The sequence below is a fragment of the Perca flavescens genome, chromosome 19, assembly GCF_004354835.1.
Source record: "Perca flavescens isolate YP-PL-M2 chromosome 19, PFLA_1.0, whole genome shotgun sequence".
In the NCBI taxonomy this organism is placed as follows: Eukaryota; Metazoa; Chordata; class Actinopteri; order Perciformes; family Percidae; genus Perca; species Perca flavescens.
In genome coordinates, this window is record NC_041349.1 from 29,065,578 (window position 1) to 29,088,621 (window position 23,044).

General features: G+C 41.0%; 2 protein-coding genes across 4 annotated transcripts in view; one reads left to right on the top strand and one right to left on the bottom strand.

Annotated features, from left to right (window-relative positions):
• mtm1 (myotubularin 1) overlaps window positions 1–14,924 on the bottom strand; it is a 43,304-nt gene extending 28,380 nt beyond the window's left edge. For both annotated transcript variants that reach the window (XM_028564529.1, XM_028564528.1), the window contains exon 1: window positions 14,829–14,924. The gene's annotated coding sequence lies outside the window, so the exon portion shown is untranslated. The remainder of the gene's footprint in view (window positions 1–14,828) is intronic.
• Window positions 14,925–19,911: 4,987 nt separating this feature from the next.
• Window positions 19,912–23,044, top strand: part of nat16 (N-acetyltransferase 16) — a 43,386-nt gene continuing 40,253 nt past the window's right edge. For both annotated transcript variants that reach the window (XR_003690944.1, XM_028564418.1), the window contains exon 1: window positions 19,912–20,092. The gene's annotated coding sequence lies outside the window, so the exon portion shown is untranslated. The remainder of the gene's footprint in view (window positions 20,093–23,044) is intronic.

The window sequence follows — 23,044 nt, forward strand, 5'->3', positions numbered from 1 at the left end:
CAAGATGTACAGTGTTATTTCACGGAGGTGCAATGACTGATGGGCAATCTTGCTTTTTCAACTTCTGGCGAAGTGATGAAAACGTTGCTCAGTTCTTCGCGACACCTTCCCTTTGAACCGAGCAGGTTTGCTCCCTACGGTTAAGAATCTTATTTAACATGGCTGAACACCCCGTGACCAGGGAAGTACCAGGCGATCGGAATGCACCCAACAAGTACAGATTCGTCAGCAGAAAGATGACCGACACCGGAACATTTTGGAGGGCCAGACTACTCCAGGTCAGATGTGACATAACTTGTCAGTGAACTGCCAGTTGCTAATGTAGGATTACACATTTCCTGTCGGCCCAAGTGAAGTTATGGGGTGACATAGGGCTGGGCGATAAAACGATAACAATATGTCTCGCGATAGACACATAATCAATATCAATAGAAAATGCGGTCGATAAAATGTTCGATAACTTGTTTTTCTTCATCAGAAGAAACCAGAGATTGTGAAGCAAGTTTGATTGCATGAACAAAGGCACTCGCTCTCTGGTAACCTAGCAACGTAGGGAGTGACACTCTAACAGCCAATCATGTAACAGTATCAAGTTTGGTTGCGCCACATCGCTGTCTCGTGTTCTTCAATAAGAACCGGCGTGGAGTGATAAGTGGAAAGTGAGTGCCGCAGCGAGCGAGGAAATTGTTGATAAAACAAAAGTCAGTATGGCAGTTTTTGGGGATTTTATAAGTGTGACCGTAGACAGACCAATGTCGTCAGACCGTCGTCCCCACCAACACTGGTACTACCACAAACTTGTTTTACCACCTTAGCCGCGCTCACACTTTGGAGCACAGCCGTATTCGCCAGCAACGTCCAACAACATCTGCAGCTGCTACACCGCACAAGCAGCAGACCCCCATGGAGAGGTACTCTGCATCAGCGCCTTACTAAACACTACAAGCAGCAGACAACCATGGAGAGGTACTCTGCATCAGCGCCTTACTAACCACTACAAGCAGCAGACCACCATGGAGAGGTACTCTGCATCAGCACCTTACTAACCACTACAAGCAGCAGACCACCATGGAGAGGTACTCTGCATCAGCACCTTACTAAACACTACAAGCAGCAGACCACCATGGAGAGGTACTCTGCATCAGCACCTTACTAAACACTACAAGCAGCAGACCACCATGGAGAGGTACTCTGCATCAGCGCCTTACTAAACACTACAAGCAGCAGACCACCATGGAGAGGTACTCTGCATCAGCCCCTTACTAAACACTACAAGCAGCAGACCACCATGGAGAGGTACTCTGCATCAGCGCCTTACTAAACACTACAAGCAGCAGACCACCATGGAGAGGTACTCTGCATCAGCGCCTTACTAAACACTACAAGCAGCAGACCGCCATGGAGAGGTACTCTGCATCAGCACCTTACTAAACACTACAAAGAAATAACGGAGGCAGACATGTCTGTTCAGAAGCCAGGTTACCAACCTAGCACTAAACCTGCAGAAAATAGTTTCTCAGGTTTCTTATATTTAACATTTTGCACTATTTTATTACACTTTATGAAGCATTTCTTACTTATTCTTTAAGTTTGCACCTTAATGTTAAGAGATAATTGTTAAGTGTTCATTGTGATTTTAGACCTATGTTTACATTTTAATTATTTGAGTGTTTTCCATGGTTGTGTTGACATTCCTGCTTTATAACTGAGGGGATTATAATCAGAGGAAGGTTAAGTTTAAAATAAAAATGTTTAAATTTAATATATATTTTTCTCCTGGTCCTTATTTTAAATAGGTCATAAAAAATATCAATAATTATCGATATCGACCGATATGAAACACTTATATCGCGATACAGTTTTCAGCTATATCGCCCAGCCCTAGGGTGACATGGAGAGAAGGGAAAATTCCACACAGAGATGAATAATTCATGCTCTGAAGTTATTCATTTGTGCTCTCAAGTAAATCATTTGTCCGCACATTTGTATAAAAAAAACAGTGTTTACATTTAATATCTTTAAGGGAGGTCAGGCATAAGGCATCACTGTTGAACAGTCAAACTCTGAGGTAGTCTTTATATCCATGTACAAAAGTGCATTTAATTGCAGCTAATTCTGATTTTGTGTACAGTGTGCTTCCAAGGCCTTATGGCCCTATGTGTGCCTTATGGCCCCTATGCGTGCTTCAAAGCAGCACACATAGGGCCAAGCAGGTCCACTGTGCTCCGAGAGAGGAGCCACGGAGCCGATGATTCCAGAAACATCACTGAAGGTGTGCAAGAAGTATGTTTTACAAAAGTGATCAGCATCACCAAGTAGACTCAGGTTGAAGAACGCTTTGAGCGCCAATGAGCCCACTCACGCCATTACTAGCATATGTGCCGTCAATAATTAACTACCTAGCCCTTTTCTGATATTGAATTACAGCCTCCAAATGTACACACAACAGTTGGTAAAGGTAAGGGGAGTAACAGGTGTTGAGTGTACTGGGGGCCGGTAACGCTGGGGCTCAGCTGTCACTCAACTGCAGTCATAGCAACACCTCTAAAAACCATCTTTTGAAATATGTATCATGGTACCATAACTACCATTGTAGGGCACTACCCAGAAATATTCATATGCATTCTTTCCGACAGATTTATAAGAGCTGAACGTAACGTAGTCTCATTCCCACTCCCACAGTTTGCCATAAAGGGATGTAGAACAAACGCCCTTGAGCATCTGTGGCCAAAACACATAGTGAGCATGAAACGTTGTCAGTGTTCTCTGGTGGACAAACTGTAAGGGTGACACGGTTTCTTAAAGACCACAAACCAGCATGCGGGCCAACATATACGCTGATACGGATATGATATATATATAAGCTAATATTGACCATTCTGGTACACCGGTCAATCTTAAATTCACAGTAAAGTGACCAGTAATAAAGAGCACAGATCAACATGTACAAAGCAATGGACCAACTTCGCTTTTAATATTCTCACAGATAGAAGCAAGCAGGGCTGGGTAGAGGTGGGAAGCACCAGAGATCATCAGAGTTTGCCACACTGCTTATTTTGAGGAACTCCAGCAATTTAGCAAATGTCATTAAGTTGGAGGTCCTACAAGAGTCAGAAGTAACAGAAGCCGGGATCTTCGGAGTATTACATGGTTTTTAAGGGGCAGGAAGCTTAAGCCGTCTGCCCCGTGCTATGCCAAGCCACGATGACGTGTTTCCACGACTCGTCTCACAGCGGGGGGTTAGCCATATGTTGCGCAGCGCTGCTGTGATCCTGCTTGAGTAGACCCTGGCCAACCCGTGCTGGTCTCCTCACCTTAGCCCGATCCTCGGCGGCTTAACTCTGTGCTGGACTCACCAAGTTAGCAGAGCTTTATTTATGTCTTCCAATAAAAAATTAAAAATAAACAGGGCCAACCAACCCAATATTCTGTGCTATTTGGACAGTGGGTCAGTTTTAAATAGGGCAGGGAGGACTTGTACAAACTACCACAGTGATCTGAAGAGCTGCATGCGACAGGCTCTTACTGTGGTTTTTTTAAAAGATTATTTTTTTAGGCCTTTATTGACAGGACAGCTGAAGACATGAAAGGGGAGAGAGAGGGGGAATGACATGCAGCAAAGGGCCGCAGGTCGGAGTCCAACCTGGGACCGCTGCGTCGAGGAGTAAACGTCTACATATGGGCACCCGCTCCACCAACTCAGCTACCCGGGCGCCCCTTACTGTGGTTTTTTGACTAGCACACCTCAACCACGTCATCAGGGTAAACTACTTTACCTTGCTGTGTTGTGCAGTGGAGAAAAAAAACAAATTAAAAAAAACACTAGCACTTCCATATGTTGCTGTACAATTAATTGTCACAGAAATAATTGCGATTAACAATGTAATGGTCTGTCAAATGTAAAAATATTTATTAATGAGTTTTTCAAACAAAAACAAGTCTTGAATTTATCCCACGATACATATTTTGGTTATATCACGGTCATGTGACCCAGATAATGTAATAACACAAGTACTCAGGATATGAAGTAAACCACACCTCTTTATTATCATAAACATTGTATTTTTTTCTAGAGATGCACCGATTACAACTTTCTAGGCCGATCCGATTTCTCATTGAGTTTGACCTGCCTAACCCCATTTTAGCCGATTCCATTTTTTTCTAACCTCTTTACAGCACACACAAATATTTCTTTTCTACCTTTTCTTTAATAGAACATTTTACACACACACACACACACACACACACACACACACACACACACACACACACACACACACACACACACACACACACCAAGTATTTCTTTGAAAACAGAAGCATTCTGTCTGTTTCTTCTCTCATCTGCCACATGTCCAGCCGGGCTAAACAAGCGCTCACTGTTTGAACGTCAACAGTAAGGTTACCTGAAAACAGCGTGTAGTTGCTTTTTTTAGCGAGTTTGCTTTATTTGTCATTGTGCTTAATATATGAACAATAAATAAATGCGTTTTTAGTGATTGTTGCGGGCAAAAATCCTTGATTATCTGGCACGTTTTCTTAAAAAATGCGATGGAATATGCGGGATATTTATGCAATTTTTTATGCAATGAAATTGTGGGAACTTGCAAAAGCTGTGGGAACTTGCAAAAACTGCGGTTTGATGAAAAAGAGAGAGAAAAAAAAAATAAAGTGATTCCCCCAACACCCTGCTTTTCGATGATATTCACGTCGCGTAATTACGTCACTTCATAACGTTCCCATGGCAACAGGGGGAAATGGCTTCTCTTGTGTGACGTAAACGCAACATTTTTCAACTTTCTGCTCAGATATATGGGTCTTTTTTTGCAACAAAAATGCGGGGATTATGAAATCATGCAAGCCCCGCATATTTTGCGCAGAAATCGGCAATTTATGCGGCGAAAGTATGGCGTATTTGAAAAAAATGCGGCCCCCACATAAATATGCAGACTTGCTGATTATGCACTGAATTATGCGATCGCATAATTGCGTTTCTCTGGAGGGACTGGCCTACCGTTGCTGTCAACGGGCTTATCTGCTAACGTTAGCTACCGACGGTTACCTCGGAACATTACTACGTTTTTAATGTTGGTTTTGAGCGGTATGCACCCCCACTAACCTGGAAAGCATTTTAAACAATAACGTTAATCCAGCTTGTCGGAGGAATACCGCATCTCCTGCAGCCGGGCATCAGAGGCAGAGGGACTGCAGCGTTCACCAACGTTAGCTTCTCGTCTCATCTGGGGTCTGATAAACAGTAACTTTATCAAAGTCAGGGTGCCCAGCAGCTATTTTCCGATAAACCGTAGCGGTCATATTTCACGGGACCCGCGTGAGTGTGGTTGTCATGTTCCAGTTGTTCGGCCTCAGAGGGGAGGAGAGAGAGAGAGAGAGAGAGAGAGAGAGAGCGTGGCTGACCGTTCGCCTGAGATGCAGAGCCGTGTGTAATTACGACTTTATGACATTTCATAAAGAGCTGATTGAGCGGAAACCCTGCATGTGCACGTGTGATGCTGATGTTGCGCTAGGTTAATCATGCGGCGCCCGAGTGCATTTGACCGGCATGAAATCGGCATATGTCAGACTGACTGACTGATCACTGGTCATGGCCCATCACCCGAGAAATCCGTCAATCGGTGAATCTCTGATCTTTTCCTTAAATGAACATCAAACTGACTATTACCATCAACAATAATACCCCTTAGGACTAATGTTAGCAATTCATTCCGGTTAAACAAAGAAATGGTGATTATGTTGTTAAATAATTGCCAGGGTTTCTCATAGGTTAAGAATTTACTCGTGGTGGTGGGTGGTGCAGGATGTGGTGGGAGGTGCAGGAAGTGGCGGCGCGGTGCGGGATTGCTGGGTTCAGTAAAAACTAGTCAAACAAAGGTTTATGAACTAGTCATTGAAAAACGATGACTAGGCTACATAACATTAACAGATACTTTCAGAATAAATAACTATTTACATATTAAAAACAGACTGAAAGATGATACAGATGTAGCCATAATGTGCTTTGTCAATTAAATCCGGTTAGTTTGTCAAATGTTATGGTTCAGCAGATAAAATACCTGATTACACGGAGCCCAAATAAGCCATTATATGCAACTTAACCATAACCCTTGTGTTGTCCTTCGGGTGCCCAGGACCCGTTCAGTTTATTTGATGTTTTTGCAGTGGCCTGGCATTGAGCTTCGGGTCCCCCCGGTGACCCTCGCGTACTATGTGATTTCATTTCACGTGAACTGGCATGGGGGCGGTCCCAGAGACCCGTGCCACGATCGAATGCGTTTGGACAGGCTAATACAAAATGTAAATAAACTAACCAAGTCCCCATGACACGAAGGACTATACAAGATATTAAAGCAACACTAGGTAACTTTTCCCACTTCGGTCCCCCTACAGGTTGAAGCCGAATTGTCCATCACATTACATTATGCAAGTTTGCCAGATCAGGTAGCCGATCTGTAGTTTGAATGAACTGGACAATGTAATGTGATTGACAATTCCTTTTCCAACCTGAAGCGGGAAAAGTTACATACGAACGCGTCACGTTGGTCTGGCTTCTCCAGCCGACAGTAACGGTGGCTTGTTCTAAATACTATCTCGTATTTCACGAAAATAGTTCACCGAAATGTGTTTCAGATCGACAACGGTCAGTTCAAAAGATTTACGTCAGATTTTGAGAGGCGTCCGTCACTCATCCCGCCCGGCATTTCCGGGTTAGCACTCCACCAATCAGATTGGTCATTGAGTCCGACTGCCCGCCCTCCGACCAAGCAAGTCAGGTGGATCAAAATGAAGGCCGACGGACGACTGTTTTCATAGGCGAATCTGTAAGGTGGGATGTTCAGTCAGTCATACTATGCGAACCCATCTTGTCGGAAACAGCCTTTATTCAACCCGAGACAACTTCAATTACTTCAGTCCGATGAACAGAACAGACCCAACGAAATACTTAGAAAATGCTAAAACACATTTTTATAAAAGGTTTAACAAATGTGGTCTATCAAAATGAAGTTTCAAGATTTAAAAACAGTTTAAAAAACAAGTTCATTCATTCATTCAATTCAAATGCTAAAGTGAGTTTATTCCTGGTCTGCTTAGAGATCCAGTGATACCTGTCTGAACCAGTCTGATCACAAGAGCTTTAGGAGGGTAGGGACGAGGGAGGGAGGGAGGGAGGGAAACGGAGAAGATGCTTTTTTGGTGACTCAGAGAGAGGGAATTATATGGAGTACGGTCAAAGAGAAAGTCAGAAGGAAGTGATACTGTAAAGAAAAAGTACTCAATGCAGAAATATCCTCACATTTTAGAAAACTGTAAACCATCACACAGTTCTGTTAAACAAAAAGTATATTGTTGGGTAGTTCAAGTTATAATAAAACATTGTCTTTTATAAAACTACATGTGTTTTGTGGGCAAAGTCTGAATGTGTAAAGTAACTAAAGCTGTCTGTAGTGGAGTAAAAAGTACAAGATTTCTCGCTGAGATGTAGGGGAGTAGAGGGAGAAAGTGCCATGAGAAGAAAGGACTCAAGTAAAGTACAAGTCCCTCAAATTTGTACTTAAGTAAACAAGCTTAGTTACATGCCACCACCGTTGATATCACATAGTTTGACAAGGGGCCGTTGGTTTATATCCAGTCTTATATTATGACTTAGTTTTTGTGGCTGACACAGCGGTTTGTGGTTGGGGGCAGTATAAGGTTTCACCAATAGACAGAGGGCGGATATTAAACTTTGATGGACAGCAGAAATGATGAGAGAGGCCCGATGAACTGAGTGCACGCTTAAACATCATTCGGTTACACGTTACTCAAAAAAGTTATCTACATAAGAGTGACATGACACTGTCATGAACGGGTCATAAACATTATAAACAAGTCATAAAAGTTGATGACATAACGCTTCTTCGGTTTTTGTCATGACAAGTTAGGGTTAGGGTTAGGGTTCATGTGTCATGACTGTGTCATGTGTTCATGACAGTGTCATGTCACTCTTATGTAGACACCTTCAAGTAAAGTGTAACCCATCTTTCTTAACGTCAAATTATCTGGTCTTGTGTTACTGTGAGAGCAGACGCATGCATCAATACTCACAATAAACCAGCACATGAAACTTCCTCATTCTGTGAAAGCCTGTGGCAGCAGGGTGCAGTCTCAAGAGTTACAAACCTGGGAGCTAATTATACTCGCGTTAAACGGATGTTTCGTGGAAAAAGAAACAAACCACCGTAGCACAGCTTCCTATATCTAAGGCAATACTGAACCTTTTTTGGTGACAAGCTAAAGGTTTCCGTACTAAAAAACTGTTAAGGACCACAAGTAAAATAATTATATTCTGGTATTCCGTCAAAACAATGCTAGGGCGTGCTACCATAAAACCAAACAATAAAAATAAAAATCTCAAAAAAGGATGGACACATTCATTTCGGTTGGATTCTAGTGTCTGGGCAGCAGGGCTGTCCCGAATACCATTTTTTTGTGCCTCGAAGCTTCGGTAGTAATCAACAGTGAATATTCAAACCAACCAAATTCAGACCTAACAAAATTATGATCCAGACCTGACAAAATCATGATGCAGACCTGACAAAATCATGATTCAGACCTAACAAAATCATGATGAAGACCTGACAAAATTATGATTCAGACCTGACAAAATCATGATTCAGACCTGACAAAATCATGATTCAGACTTAACAAAATCATGATCGATAACGATCAAGGCAGGGTTGTGCTGCGGTGGGAGTGTCACTTAAATGGCTCATTTGTGTGACTTCCTGTTGTGTTCTTAAAGTGCTCATATTATGCTCATTTTCAGATTCATAATTGTGTTTAGAGTTTGTACCAGAATAGGTTTACGTGGTTTAATTTTCAGAAAACACCATGTTTTTTTTTTGGGCTTTTTCACTTTGTAAACCTGTGAAAAAAAAAAATGATAAGCCAAAAAGAATAATATGAGCACTTTAAAAACGCCCCCGATGGAGCACAAGTACTGTTTTCCATCAGATCTTTTGTAGATCTCAACATTACTGACCGCACTCGAAGGCAGCTTCATTTCACGGAGAAAGAGAGAAGAAAAAGAGAAGGTCAGACTGAGCTTTGTTGGTGCAGGAAACAGCTGTTCCACAAACTCCCGGGCAGTTCAGTGCTTTGTGTCAGGGGTTTTAAAACTCTCTTGTGGCAGCGATAGAGGCAGTGATGTTTCCCGTTTCCTGTACAGGACTCACACCGCCTCAAAAACACACCAATTAGTCTGATCGGCAATTACATGATTGGCCACCGTAATTATGTCAATTCAATATGTAAATTGCAATTAAATTGGTGTCAGCTAAAAACAAAACAATGAGAGAGACAGATAAATGGACGAATGAGATCATTACCGTTTCCCTGGCGTTTTTGGTAGCCACCACAGGGCTCCAGACTAACTTTTTTCACTAGGAGCACAGTGACCCCCTACTGAGGGGCACAACCAGAAAATTTAGGGGCACACACCGTAAATCAACATGCTAACCAAATATTCACATTTCTACTAATTTCCACTGTATTACTAATAAATACTTAGTACTTATAAGATGCAACATAGAAGGCACCATTGCGGTCATGACAGTAAACTAAATAATTAAAAAATATACCAACTCTGGTCTACAACTACAATGAATTCACCTTAAAATTAAACATGCATTGTTTAGGCTACTACCCTTAGGGTTGGGTACCTTTCGCATCTGAACCAATATTGGTACAGATACCTGAAATTATAACGGTAAATTTTTTCGGTACTTTCCCTCTGTAATTACAAAAAACTGTTGAGCCTGCTGCTTGTCTCAGAGATAGTGTAACGTCAACAGCACCGTGACTGTTTTTAATATCATATAGCAGCAAACGCTGCCTGCGTGAAGTTTTTAAAAACTGTAACCATACTTGAAACCACTTTAGCGGCATCACTCGCTGTGACTTCAACAAAACAGCCGACGTAGTTTGCGCCGATCGCAACTCTGCGCGTGTGTGCGAGTGTGTGTGTGTGTGTTTGTGTCTCAGCACCGCTCTCTGTCAATTTTCAGAGAGGACAGATAAGCTTGCGCTTAGGCGCTCAGGTACCTACGTTTCGACATTTAACGTGTAAAAAAAGGGGGCAAATGTACTAGTCGCACATGTGCAACTGGATGTAAAATTCAGTCGCACACACTCAAATTTTGGTCGCAAAATGCGACCATTTGGTTGCAGTCTGGAGCTCTGCACCATTGGTGGTTATAGGAAGAAAAAGAAGGATGGGGTCAGGAGAATACCTGGAACAAACCACAAGCACATGTAGACCAGTGTTTTTATTAACGTTAGCATTGACATAAGTTTAAGTTAATTGCATTGTTGTAAGGATAGGGGCTGCAACTAACGATTGTTTTAATAATCGATTAATCTGTCGATTATTTTTTCAATTAACCAATGAATCGGATAAAAAAAAAAAAACATTAATTTACATCAACTCAATACATGCATACTTATTGTTTTAGTTAATAGATGTGTAAAGGTAAGTAACCCAAATAGCAGATACAGACAAGACAGACACACACACTTATTCATTAAATTATTACTATCATTGTAGTAAGTGCAAGTTAAGTTCGTTTATACACCACACACTATTATATTTGTCAACAATAACTGATATGGGACAAAGCACATAATATATACATAACAGATTGAAAAATTAATGGGCCAAAAAAGGCGAGTGAATAAAACCGTGTCTTTAGTCTTGCAAACTATACCACCCCTGCTTTATTACTGTTATTAACGAGCTAACGCTAGCTTGTCATGCTAGTCAGCTGGATAACGAGTAAACAGCAGCACCAGAAGAGCTACTGGAGGGATGGTACGTTCCTCCCTTCAGAACGGAACAGAAGGAGGATAGTGTAGTGACTTTACCCTGCTGTTGAACTCCCTTCCTCCTCATCAAGGACTCCAACATGTTTACGTTTTAGGTGCTGACTCATCACCGTGGTGCGCCCGTGCCATGCCGTGTCGCTTTTGCTTATCTTGTAATTAACACGTTTCTGATTGATTTAGTGTGAAATGCTCCCACACCTTGGATGACTTAGGTCGTACTGATTTCTCTGCCTCCGCCGAGTGTTTCAGAACAACGTTACGGGTCTCTCCGGTCTCTCTCCGTATTTCCTCTACCCCCGCTCTGCTCTTTTTCCTTTTGTTTCGCTCCGCGCTGTTCCGCTCCGCTCTGCGCTCAACTCAATTTTTTTTTTTATCTCCGCGACTAGGTGGCCTAATAGTTGCGCGACACAACGAATCGATAATTAAATTCGTTGCCAACTTTTTTAGTAATCGATTTTATCGATTCGTTATTGCAGCCCTAGTAGGGATGAGTGCAGAATTAATGTTGGCTGTCATGGCCATCTTTCTCTAAATGTTTACTAAAAAAAAAAACGTATATTATATTACGTATATTTTATGTTGTCCCACTTCTCTCGGGCTAAACCAGTGAACCAGACAGTGAAAAGTATTTCAGTGTATCCTGTTTCTGAATGAACAGCTGCTCTGTGGAGAGCACAGGTAGCTGCAATAACCCCTGTCTGGCTAACATCTATTGGTGTTGCAAAATTCAGAGAACGTTCAAGGTGGAAATTTTCCATGGGATTGAAGTAACGGGAATAAAATGCAAAGAGCGTTATTTACTCAGGCTGCATTTAGCATGTCATATGCAGGCTTAATTGGTAAACCCTTCAAATAGAATTGAAAACCTCAAAAAATGATTTTCCTTTCAGGACTTTAGATGCTCTCCTTGGCCTGCCTCTATGCCTCATCTTTACTATCCAAGCTTGTTAAGGGGGAACTACTGTTGTTTTCAACCTGGACCCTATTTTCCCATGTTTGTGTGTGTAAGTGACTGATGGGAACAACAATCTTTGAAAAAGGCCGAGTATTAAGAGTGACCGCTGTAGCCGGCAGCCACAGACCAGGCTGCAATGTGTGCTATGGGGCAAATGTTCCGCGTCAGTTTGATCCACTAAAAGGGCTTGTTTTGCCACTGACAAGCTCAGATTATTATTCTAACTGTCAAGGCACAACATTATGGAAATGATCCCTACAGAGATAGACCTTTTTAAAACCTCTTTGAGACCTTTCTCATTAACCAGAAACAGCTCTGAGGTCGCTAGTGCTAAACCCACCAGACTCCATTTAAAAAAACAGCACTTTTAGCGTGTATAAGCAAACATATTTTCACATGTAAATTGGTAAACTATGTGTTTATTTCAACCAAAACTAGAGTTGTGATGGTTGGAAAAGTAGAAAGACGACCCAAAACGGCTTTTCGAAGTTTTATTTTGTTTCGGTCGACTTTGACTGAAGTTATTTACACGGAGTCTGGTGGGTTTAACGAACGCGATTTCACAGATGTTTTTATGTTTTAAAAAAAGGATCTCACTCTTTAACAGAAAGGTCGACCTCCTTAGAAATCCTTTCCATAATGTTGTCAGACACTTAGAATAATAATCTGAGTCTGTCAGTGGCAAAACGGGCACTTTTGTGAAGGTAAATACAAGCTGGACAGAACTTTGCCCTATTAACTTACATTGGAGCTTATTTCGCTGACTGCCGACTGCAGCTATCTCGCTTAATACTGGACCAATGTCAAAGACTGTTGTTCCCATCAGTCACTTAGACACAAAAAAACCACAGGAAAATAGGGTCAAAGTTGAAAAAAACAAAAAACAGTACTACCCTTTAAAGATGGCTCTGTGTCAGTTTGCCCAGATGGCCACCACTTTTTCAACTCATGCATTAGTCAGACTGTTGCTTACCGTGGATGCTGCCAAATTAGCTGTAGATGTGATGGAAGCATGCGCTGCTGAATGTACATTTACACTTCAATTAAATGGGCATACTTTTAACCAAAACATGCAGTCGCAGGAGGGGTGCAATAATTGTTAAAGGCAAAATATGATCAAACTATTCTACATTAAGTATTGTGGTGCTGCAACAACTTCCCAGCCTCCAAATCCTATCCTACAGACTAAAGAACATACATATATATACATACATACACACATACATATATATATATATATATATATATATATATATATATATATATATATATATATATATATATATATATATATATATATATATATATGATACAAAAATGACAATTCCCTCCAATATCGTGAATCATATCGCAATATCCGTCAAAATAATCCCAATTAGATACTTTCCTCTTTTCATGCAGCCCTACTATTCCCTCACTATGAAGAAGGCCCAGCTTACTGCTCAACAAAATCATGACTACTGACATTAGGACAGCATAAACTCTATAAATCTTTGGCTGCAGACTACAAACTCATATGTTCAGACTGCACCTTGGCCTATATATAAAAAAATAAAATAAAAGAACTCTTCTCTATCTCCTGTTGTTTCTAAATGCAGCACTTAAAGCTGTTCAGCATATTTGATGAAGTTGATGTACTTGGGTGATTCTTTTGGGTTGTATCCACATGGTTGAATGAACTTAAAAGTCCCTTTGGATAAAAGCATTAGCTAACTAAATGGAATATTATATAATGCCAACTGGATTTACTCAGGAAAGTGATTGTGTCTTTCCTACTACATACAGGAGATATTTCTCCCCCAATATTATATTGATTTGATAGATTTGTCCCCCTCAAAAAATAGAAAAGACATCCCCAAAAGAGGTAAAACTAACCTAATTATTAATAATTACCTTTAGATAAATAAAGCAGAAATTGATGCAGAAAGGGTACAAATTGATGCATGAAAGTATACCACAACACAGGGAATTAAGTGTTTGATGCTCATAATTTTCTAGGAGAGGAGCCCCCACACCCCACAGTTATAATGTGACCCCCCCAATGTTTAAACAAAACCTACGCCCTTGCTGTCAATAATATTAGCCATGCTGATGCATTGATCTGGTGCAGTAAGCCGAGCCAGTAGCTGAGTCTGCACATGCTCACACTGACAAGCTCCAAACAGTTAACACCTTCAAGGGCTATGACAGTTCGTTAATATATATATTTACAGGCATATTTCCCGTCCCATTCAATAACATTGGAACAAGCGCACAAGGCTGTAATCCCACAACCGACTGGAGCACTGGAGCTGCTTCTCACCTGGTGACTTGTACATCAGCAGCTGGGCGACTAAATGGCGATATAAATCACACAACAACGCAGAAAACACTTTCACTTCTACACCACGGACTATATCTGCAAACACTTGGTTGCATTTGTGAGCACAACGAGATTAAATGATAATGTCGCGAAGTAACGAGCGAGGAGTTGAAGTTCAGTACATTTGTGTTTGTATTAAACGCAGTTAAAATACGTGTGGTAGCCTACAGCGTCATTAAGGGTAGTACCGTTAGCTAGCATTATCCACGGACTAACTAACCCTGACAGCAAAGGGGCAGTTTGCAGTGTGTTGTTGTTACCCAGCTCCAAGCTATGAATACACAGCCAAAGGATGGCTTTCAGTCTTTTTCACTATCAAGAATACAGTCGGCGTCAGAACAGGGTAGCGCTCTTGGCTACATTTGAGCACACAGAACAGTTACAAAGCGGAGTGGAGAAGAACAAGGCTCCACCAAAACTGAACTTTTCCAACTTGGCCATTCCAATAGACACAGCTGTGGAGACCAGCACCAGGAAATAGCTAAGGCCCTTGGACGGTGCGACAGCCTGTTCCATCCGAAATTCAGGCTATTTCTGACCCACAGTGCGCAGAAACCTCCGGCAAACCCTTCCGAAGAACACATAATATCGACTCAGGTGGCCTCATTGTGGCCAAATGTCTTAACTTACCCGCAAAGTGCGATTCTCCCGTGGCTGAATGTCGATATGTTTCCCTTAAGCCACAGCAGGAACTTACCCTACGTCACGTGCCGGACTGTCATGGCGGGGATTGGCTGGTTGTCAAATTGGGAGCTTGCAAAGAGTGCAGGGAAAGGTAGTTTTCAAATTGGGTTGCCATATTCCTATTTATGGAATAACCTAATGCATCCATGTTATGGATCAGTTTTAAAGCAACAATTTTGTCAGTGTTGCATGTAGGTTCTATACATATATTTAATTTAAAACAATCAAGAAATAGACAGTTGGAATTAATGACAGTAAATAATTCAGGTGACGTTTTCTAACAACAAAGATAGGTATAGGCTACGTGCAGTTTAGTGTCCCAAATTATTTATCACAACCTGAGTGTCCCAAATGATGAGGGTCTTATTTGAGACAGGTTAAGGTTAGGGTTAGGGTTAGGATTAGGTTTAGGGTAGCACAGGTGGTTCAGCATGTTCATAATTAATTAAGGACATTGTATGGGGAATTTGGGACACTAAACTGCACGTATACCCAAAGATATTAGGGGCTAGAAAGGTTTTATGAAACACAAAAAAAAGAAGCACTAAAAGTAATTTGATAAAAAATGAAATATTGACTTAAGGTCTACTAGGTTTTTCTGGAACTGTCAACCACATGTCACAGTTATGACCATTCCATTCTCCAGCCTCCAATATTGTGCATTGTTTGTTCAAATGCACGATACGTTTTAATGTTATAGTCCCACTCAAACAGAAAGTTACAGATATAACTTGTTTTTAAATCAAGTCTACGATTAGATGTTACTTTTGGATCTATTTAAATGAAGAAAAAAAAACATCTCTTTATGTGAAGTGGACAAACTATTAGAGTCAGAGAACTGTCCCACTCTACCATCACATATTTGGTCAAAATTGTAATTGTGAAATTGAAGAAATGTCTTTTATTTTTATGTTTTTGTATTGACAGTGCTCCCTGCTGTACATTGGTATTGTCCTGTGGGCTTGAATTTATTTTTTTGGCTTGGACACTGTTTCCCCAACTAGGTCCATGCACAAAAACGGGTCCAATTTGACCCGTTTTTAAAGAGTCAGGAACAGGAAATTTGGGTTTCTTTCTACATAATTGCCCAAAAAAATAACACCTTAAAACGCTCTTATGATCAGCTCTGTACTTTCATTGACTTTTGGGTGTTTTATTAAATTTTTATAGCATTGTACTGATTAAACTGAGTTATAATTCCTGCTTTTTTAACACAAAAATGTCATATTATTTCATCTAAATAAGGTTTACTGACCATACCAAAAATAAGTGTAAAACTAGTGGTAATAAGTTGGTTATAGGGGTGTAGATATGGTACTGGTGGCAGTAAAAAGGTGTTTCAAATGACAAAAACGGCAGAACTGACTTTATTTCAGGGCGATAACATAATAGTATAGCAAAATCAGCAGAGATGTGATGCTTTTACTCTCCCAACTGCAGTTCTCACTTGTAACAGTAGAGGACAACAGAGCACAGATGAATAGCGGCGGCCTTTTTCCACTCTTGTAAGTGACTCCAAAGTTGCCAAGTGAACTATGCAGCTTATATATTTAATACATTTCATTCTCAAGTCCGGTCTGTGTTTTTGGCAGATGAGACATTTCGATTGCAAAGACTAAACAGAGTGCAGCGTGGTTAATAAGGACTCGATTAGAATAGATTCCATTGAATTGTTGACAAAGTTTGCAAATGTCTTCTTGCCAAAGCCAAAATCAAGGACTTCTGTGCACGTTAAACAAAAGTTTTGACCATGGATCACATGAAGAGAAACATCTTTAGTTGCTCAGTTGGGAACTTAAAAATCAAAAGAAATATATCATTCAAAAACTGAGCTGTGTGACTTGGGAGAAGTGGAGCGTGAATCCCATTTTCTTTCGTACCGTACATTCTATGATGATTTAGGAATGTCAATTTTCCATGAAATGAACAAAACCCTGAAATACGCTGGCGTACAGACAACCAACAATCGGACTTGTTCGATTTTGACGCGCTTAAGTTAACTTTGTCTCAAAAGGCAAGATGGAATTTACTCTGATTTCTTCCGTATTTAAAACGTTTTTGTGAGTGATTTGTGAATTGTGTTGCTGACAATGAGCTTTTTTTTGTGGAAGCTGCTCTGTGTATTGTTTGAAAAGGGTACACGCATGCTGCATGTGGATGAATTTGTGGTGTCTTGATTCAATCATTCTATTCATTCATTCATTCGTTGTTGTATGTTAAGTGTGCGTACACAATGGCAGCTTCAGATTTGGGGGAAAGTTGTGACACTAGAAGCCAGAGAGAACGTCGAAATAACAGACAGTATTGTTTTTAATTTGAAAGGCGGCACTCTTTCATTCTCCTTTGGAGATCTTTCGTAAAATACCTCTCTATATATAATAATGTCAGATATTGATGCACATGGAAGAAGTGGGAAAATGGGGTGTCCTGTGGCCTACAGGTTAACCCTTGTGTTGTCCTTCTGGGTACAAAAAATGTACACTTTTTTGACACTTTTATCACTAATTTTTGTCTCTTCAACGTTTTTTTTTTTCAACGGTTTTGTAGCATTGTTTGATATTTTTGGCGCTTTTTCCCCCACTTCCACCAGTATGCACTAATAACTTATTACCACTAGTTTTACACTCATTTTTGGAATTTATAGTCAATACTCGCTAATATGAAATTATATCTAACTTTTGAGTTAAAAAAGCAGAAAGTATGAATAATGTGGACTAATATTTAAGATCAAAGGAACTTATGTTGATGGATAATCACAGACTGTCAAAGAGAAGTCAGAATAATTCTATAAAATTAAATAAAACACCAAAAATTCAAGGAAAGTAGTAAACTGATCCTTAATTTGACTTGTGAAGAGCGTTTCATGGAACCTTCCGTGGGCAACTCAAACTACTTTTGGACAATTCGGTTGAAAGAAACCCAAATGTTCTGATATAAAAAACTTTGAAAATGTAAGACAACAGACAATAAGACACATACCATACAGGCCAACTCTGGTTCAATTCAGTCATACTATAACGTCCACAATAAATAATATGCAACAAAGCATAGAAAATAAAGGGCACATACAGAAATAAAGAGGGCATCGTGTCAGTGAGTTTTGGAAATACTGTTTATGACCCAGGAGGTCAAAGCCAGATGGCAATTGGGAGAGCACAAATGAACTAAATTACTTTTTTAAATCAATGTTGACTGTGGTCCTATCAGCAGTTTGGTCCTGTGCAGAGGCATTGATTACATCGATGGGGACATATCTCCCTGTCAATACGTTACCTCACACAAGGTTCCACTGGTGGGCGTCCTGAGCCCTGTTAGTCAAAGCTCAGTGGGATAGGAGAGGGAAGTACTGTGCATTATGCTGTCGTAACTGTATTTATTTTTTTTGCCAGAAAAGTATGAACATACAGTAAGCTGCTGTTTCTTTGTTATCCCTCACTTCCTAACTGGAAACATGACATCTGCCTTCAGATGCAATCCTAAAACAGTGTAATAACTAAATGTCGTTTGATCGATTAAAGCTGTACGCGTAACTTTTTGATATTAATGAACGTCCGTTACATTCGAGCCATTGCCAAATGAGTTGCTAACAAAGCTAATTAAGACCACCAGCTCCACACAACTCTCTCTGTGTGTCTCAGTATGGCTATGTTCAGAAGATTGTGGCGCAGAAACTCGAGCAAAAATAATGACCTTTTCTGAAGAGTCCATCATGTTTTTTTGTTGTTTTTTTTTATCCTCCGTGTCCTCCTTGGCTACTAGCAACTGCGTAGAATTCCTCATGTGGGCGACAGAAACTACACACAATAGCTCCAGCTATCATCTACCAGTGTCCATGTAGACAGTGTATAGCCTACAACCCCAAATACAAAACAGTCAGTACACAATACACTCACCTTGAGTCCCCTTGAGTCCTTCTCGTAACCATTCAATATATTTAATTTAAAAAGGCTCACGTTGTACATAAGTCCATCTCTTTTCATCTTTTCTATTGAATATAGATCTGTTTTTTCACCTCGCTTTATGATTAGCCGAGTTCTTATCCTTTGTATTTTAACTGCTGAGGGAAGAGAAACTCCATTCTGCACAGACGGGTTATGTACATAGAAAATCTTCACGTGAAGCTAGAAGATTTGTATCATCAGCGAATAACGAGATTGAAAAATAGGTTGATGGAATGCCACTAGCGGTACAGCGGCACTTTTCGATCTCGCCGCTACTGAAAGAACCCTAGAAAAACGTTCTTTAGCCAGGCAAGCCTTTGACATTGAAAAAACAAACAAAGCAGTGTGCCAAGAATAGATCCTTGTGGCACTGCGTGACGAAGCTTAGTCAAATTGCTCTCCGTCAAATCTAGCTAAAAAATCATTTGAGAACAACATCCCGAATTCCATATCTTTTAACCTCATGAACATCAGAATCAACTGCTTCGGAGGTTCTCAAAACACAGCAAATAAACACTGTTTTGTAATTCAGGTGGAACGAGGGCCATTTTGCAGGGGTGGAAATGGGACTGAGTACCCAGGGCCCTCATGTGAGGAAGGGCCCAAAAAGATGCTAGAATGAATCGCTGTGGATGTGGGGAGGGGCCCATAAAGAATGCCTTTCTACAGGGCCCAGAATTTTGTGCTACAATCCTGCCAGGATGTTATTTATAGCAGTGTTTTATCCTTTAGTTCTTTTTGTTGTTGTAGGCCTAGCTATCTCTGATGCCATTACTATCCACTTAAATTAAACACTTGAACGCAAAGGTACCGGAAAAAAAAAAAGGCAGAAATGAGGTGAGCTACCCAACTGCTTGTGCTCCTTGGAAGTCTCTGCACGTTCCTTTTGATACTGACACACACACACACACGCACACACACACACACACACACACACACACACACACACACACACACACACACACACACACACACACACACACACACACACACACACACACACACACACACACACAGACCGATAGCGGAGAGGGGGAGGGCTGCGGTCATGCTGAGCTGCTCCAGTGAGTCCAGTACGGGGGCTTGACGTTACTGGGAGGGGAGGGGCCTGTGGGTCGTGTCGAGTCTTCAGTGTATCACCGAGCGAGCCGGGTTCCCTGTCTTTCATTCATCACCGGAACTGTGCAGCTCGTGCATCAGCCGTGATACCGTCGTCTCGTCTCCTCCGACCACCGACACCAAGGACACCTCGGCCGGCCATCACCCGCGGTAAGACCCGCAGAGCAGACGGCTGGGGGGTGGAAGCAGTGCTGCCGGTTAGATAACGGATGGCTCGGTGCTGTCCTATAGGTCGCGTGAAGGAAAATTACCAGCATACAGCATCTCTATATGGGCTACGGAGCGCGTGCGGTGTTCCGTGGTGCTTAGTAGGCCCGTTGGGTACATTGTGACGTATCGGGTTTTAATGCTATTGTTTGATGTTAATCTCCAATTGTGTTACATAATGTTTGCAAAAAAAACAACATAAAAACCGTGTTGTAGCCTAGGCTTCTCAGTGATGACAGCATAGTGACCTTGTGGGATTATTTTTAGGCTCTTTTCATATCGTGTGTGCTGGGTTATCAGCGACGACACACACCACCGCTGATTATGTAGCGTAAACCATGAACAATTATTATAGGTCTATATAGCATCATTATGTTTACTGTAAGAGGCAGTTTGCTCCCCGTGGCTGCCACTGGGTCTTAGAACAAGGCATTTACGGTCATTATATTGTCATATTCAATTTGGTTCCATTCATCCTTCCTATCCTATCCGCTGAGCTGCTCCGGCAATAGGCTACCAAGTTGGATGAAAAATGAGAACATGCATGACATACTGTACGTCAGAAAGCAAATGCATAAAAAAAAAAAAAATTGGCTAACACCAGTAGGCTGCAAAAACCCATTGGAAAAGCTTCTTTTAAGAGGTTATGCTGGTTTTGGTTTATACAAAAAAAACTTCAACTGTGTAGCCCTATTCAATACAAAAAATGCAGCACACAGTGCTTTACAAAAAGGAGATTACGTGGCATAAAATGTGCATAAAACAAGGGATCAATGTACAAATAAAAACAGGCATTAGATACCATAATCAATGTAAACTAAAAAACAGGAATAGCATTAATGGAAGAAAACAAAAAAAAAACACACCTGACAGCAAAACAAGATCAAATAGGATGAACAGAGACTCCATCATGACACAAGATGGAATGTGAAACCCACTGAAATACAATGATAATAAAAATAAAGTCAAAATGTGGCCGGGTTGGCTCAGTGGGTAGAGCAGGCACACATATACATAGAGGTTTATGCCTCGACGCAGAGGTCCAGGGTTCGAGTCTGACCTGTGACGATTTCCTGCATGTTTGTATTCTCCCCTTTCTCATCTAGCTGTCCTGTCCATTTAAGGTGGAAAACCCCCTAAAAATAATCATAAAAGGACAAAATGTTCTAATTATATTCAATCAGTGGCCAAATTTGTGCCATCAGCAGCGGAGATTTAAATTTTTAAGTGCACTCTCTACTAATACTTCTGTAATTAATCCTGTAATTCCTGTTGTTTTTCGTTTAAAGTCCGACATATTTAAATCTCTCCGGTCATAATATCCGGTGCAAATAATTCTCTCTACTGTGTATGCACCTGATTGGTCAGACGTCACAACAAACAACACCACCGAAGACTGCCGTGCCACAGAAGCTGCTCGGGTGAGCGAGTGGCGGAGCTGGGTGTCGAACGTAAAGGCAGCAGATACTGTATTACACGAGTTGCAACAATCAACCCAATCCTCTACGCTGAAGATGCTAAAAAAAAAATGCCCAGGATGATTATTTCAAGTAACAAGGGAGAGCTACAAGGAGAGGAGGAGGGAGTGAGTGAGATGGCGCCGGTATGCCGGTATGGGGCCATCACTGTAGCAAAAATATTTGCAAATGTGTGTGGAGCGTTGTGAAACTGTACTGTATCTCAATCCGTTTGTGCATAATCACGTAATTGTTTTACTATTAGAAGGGTGGCGCTTTTTTTTGAGTGCTCATTTCGCTTCATTTCGTGCATTCTGGTAAATTTGTCTGCATCAATTTACGGTGCAAATTTCTTTATTTGTGTAAAGGCAATTATTATTCTCCTGTATTGTTCAAAACTGTCAGCATATTCAAAACATCATGATTTTTTCTTTTAGGAATCATGTACATCTCGACAACAAATCTGTTGGAAAATAAAACCTTGTTAAGGCCAGAAGGGCCAAAGTTTAAATACACACTTTGTTTTTCACACTCCTCTTGTGTTTCTTTAACCCCCCCACTCAGCAGACCTCCCAAATGGCTGTCTTTCTATAGTCACTTTTTGCTACACTTCTGCCGTGACAGAGATCTGAACATGTGTGTGGAGATTTGTCTGTTCCGCTCTGTGTCTCGCACTGTGCCTCAGTAGCCTAGCAATACAGACAACAAAATACGACCCAGAATTTGCGTTTAAATGCGGTAACTGACTACCCTAACATAAACACTGTACCAGTACTTTTCCAGACGGACACAGACTCACCACGTGTCTGCATTTCAGTGAAAAAGCATTTTTCAGCTACCTCAGAACATCTTTCCTTGGGTGTAACCTCCTTTTGGGTCTGATCTGTGTCGGGGCACAACCCGAAGTTGCCCCGAAAACATAATCTCAACATTTATTCTGAGGTCGCTGATTAATTTAGTAAGAGCCGTTTCAGTGCTGTGGTTTGTTTGTAAAGCCTGATTAAAATTCCTCCAGGATATTATTTTCTTTTGGAAAGGAGTGTACTGGCACTGAAACTGTATTTTTTAAGTATCTTACTAACAAATGGAAGGTTGGATATCTGTTGGCCTATAGTGTGTTCTTTAGGAAGGGTTTTACAACAGCTGTTCTGAAAGCGTCTGGTCAGATGCCTTGAAACATGAACTGACATTAAAGAACAATTAAAACTTGCTCCATTGAACCAAATTCCTGGTTAGCAACAGCAGATGGCGAAGGCAACTTGATTTGCTTCTGTTAGATGGCCGGGGCAACTTGTTTTGATTCCCGTTAACAATGTTAGATGGCCAAGGCCACTTGTTTTGCTTCCAACATTATGGTGCGTTCTTTTTGTCTTGTAATTGCGACTAGTAGCTCAAGTGTGACGTCACATCCGTGTCTAAAAAAAAGTAACAGCCGGTT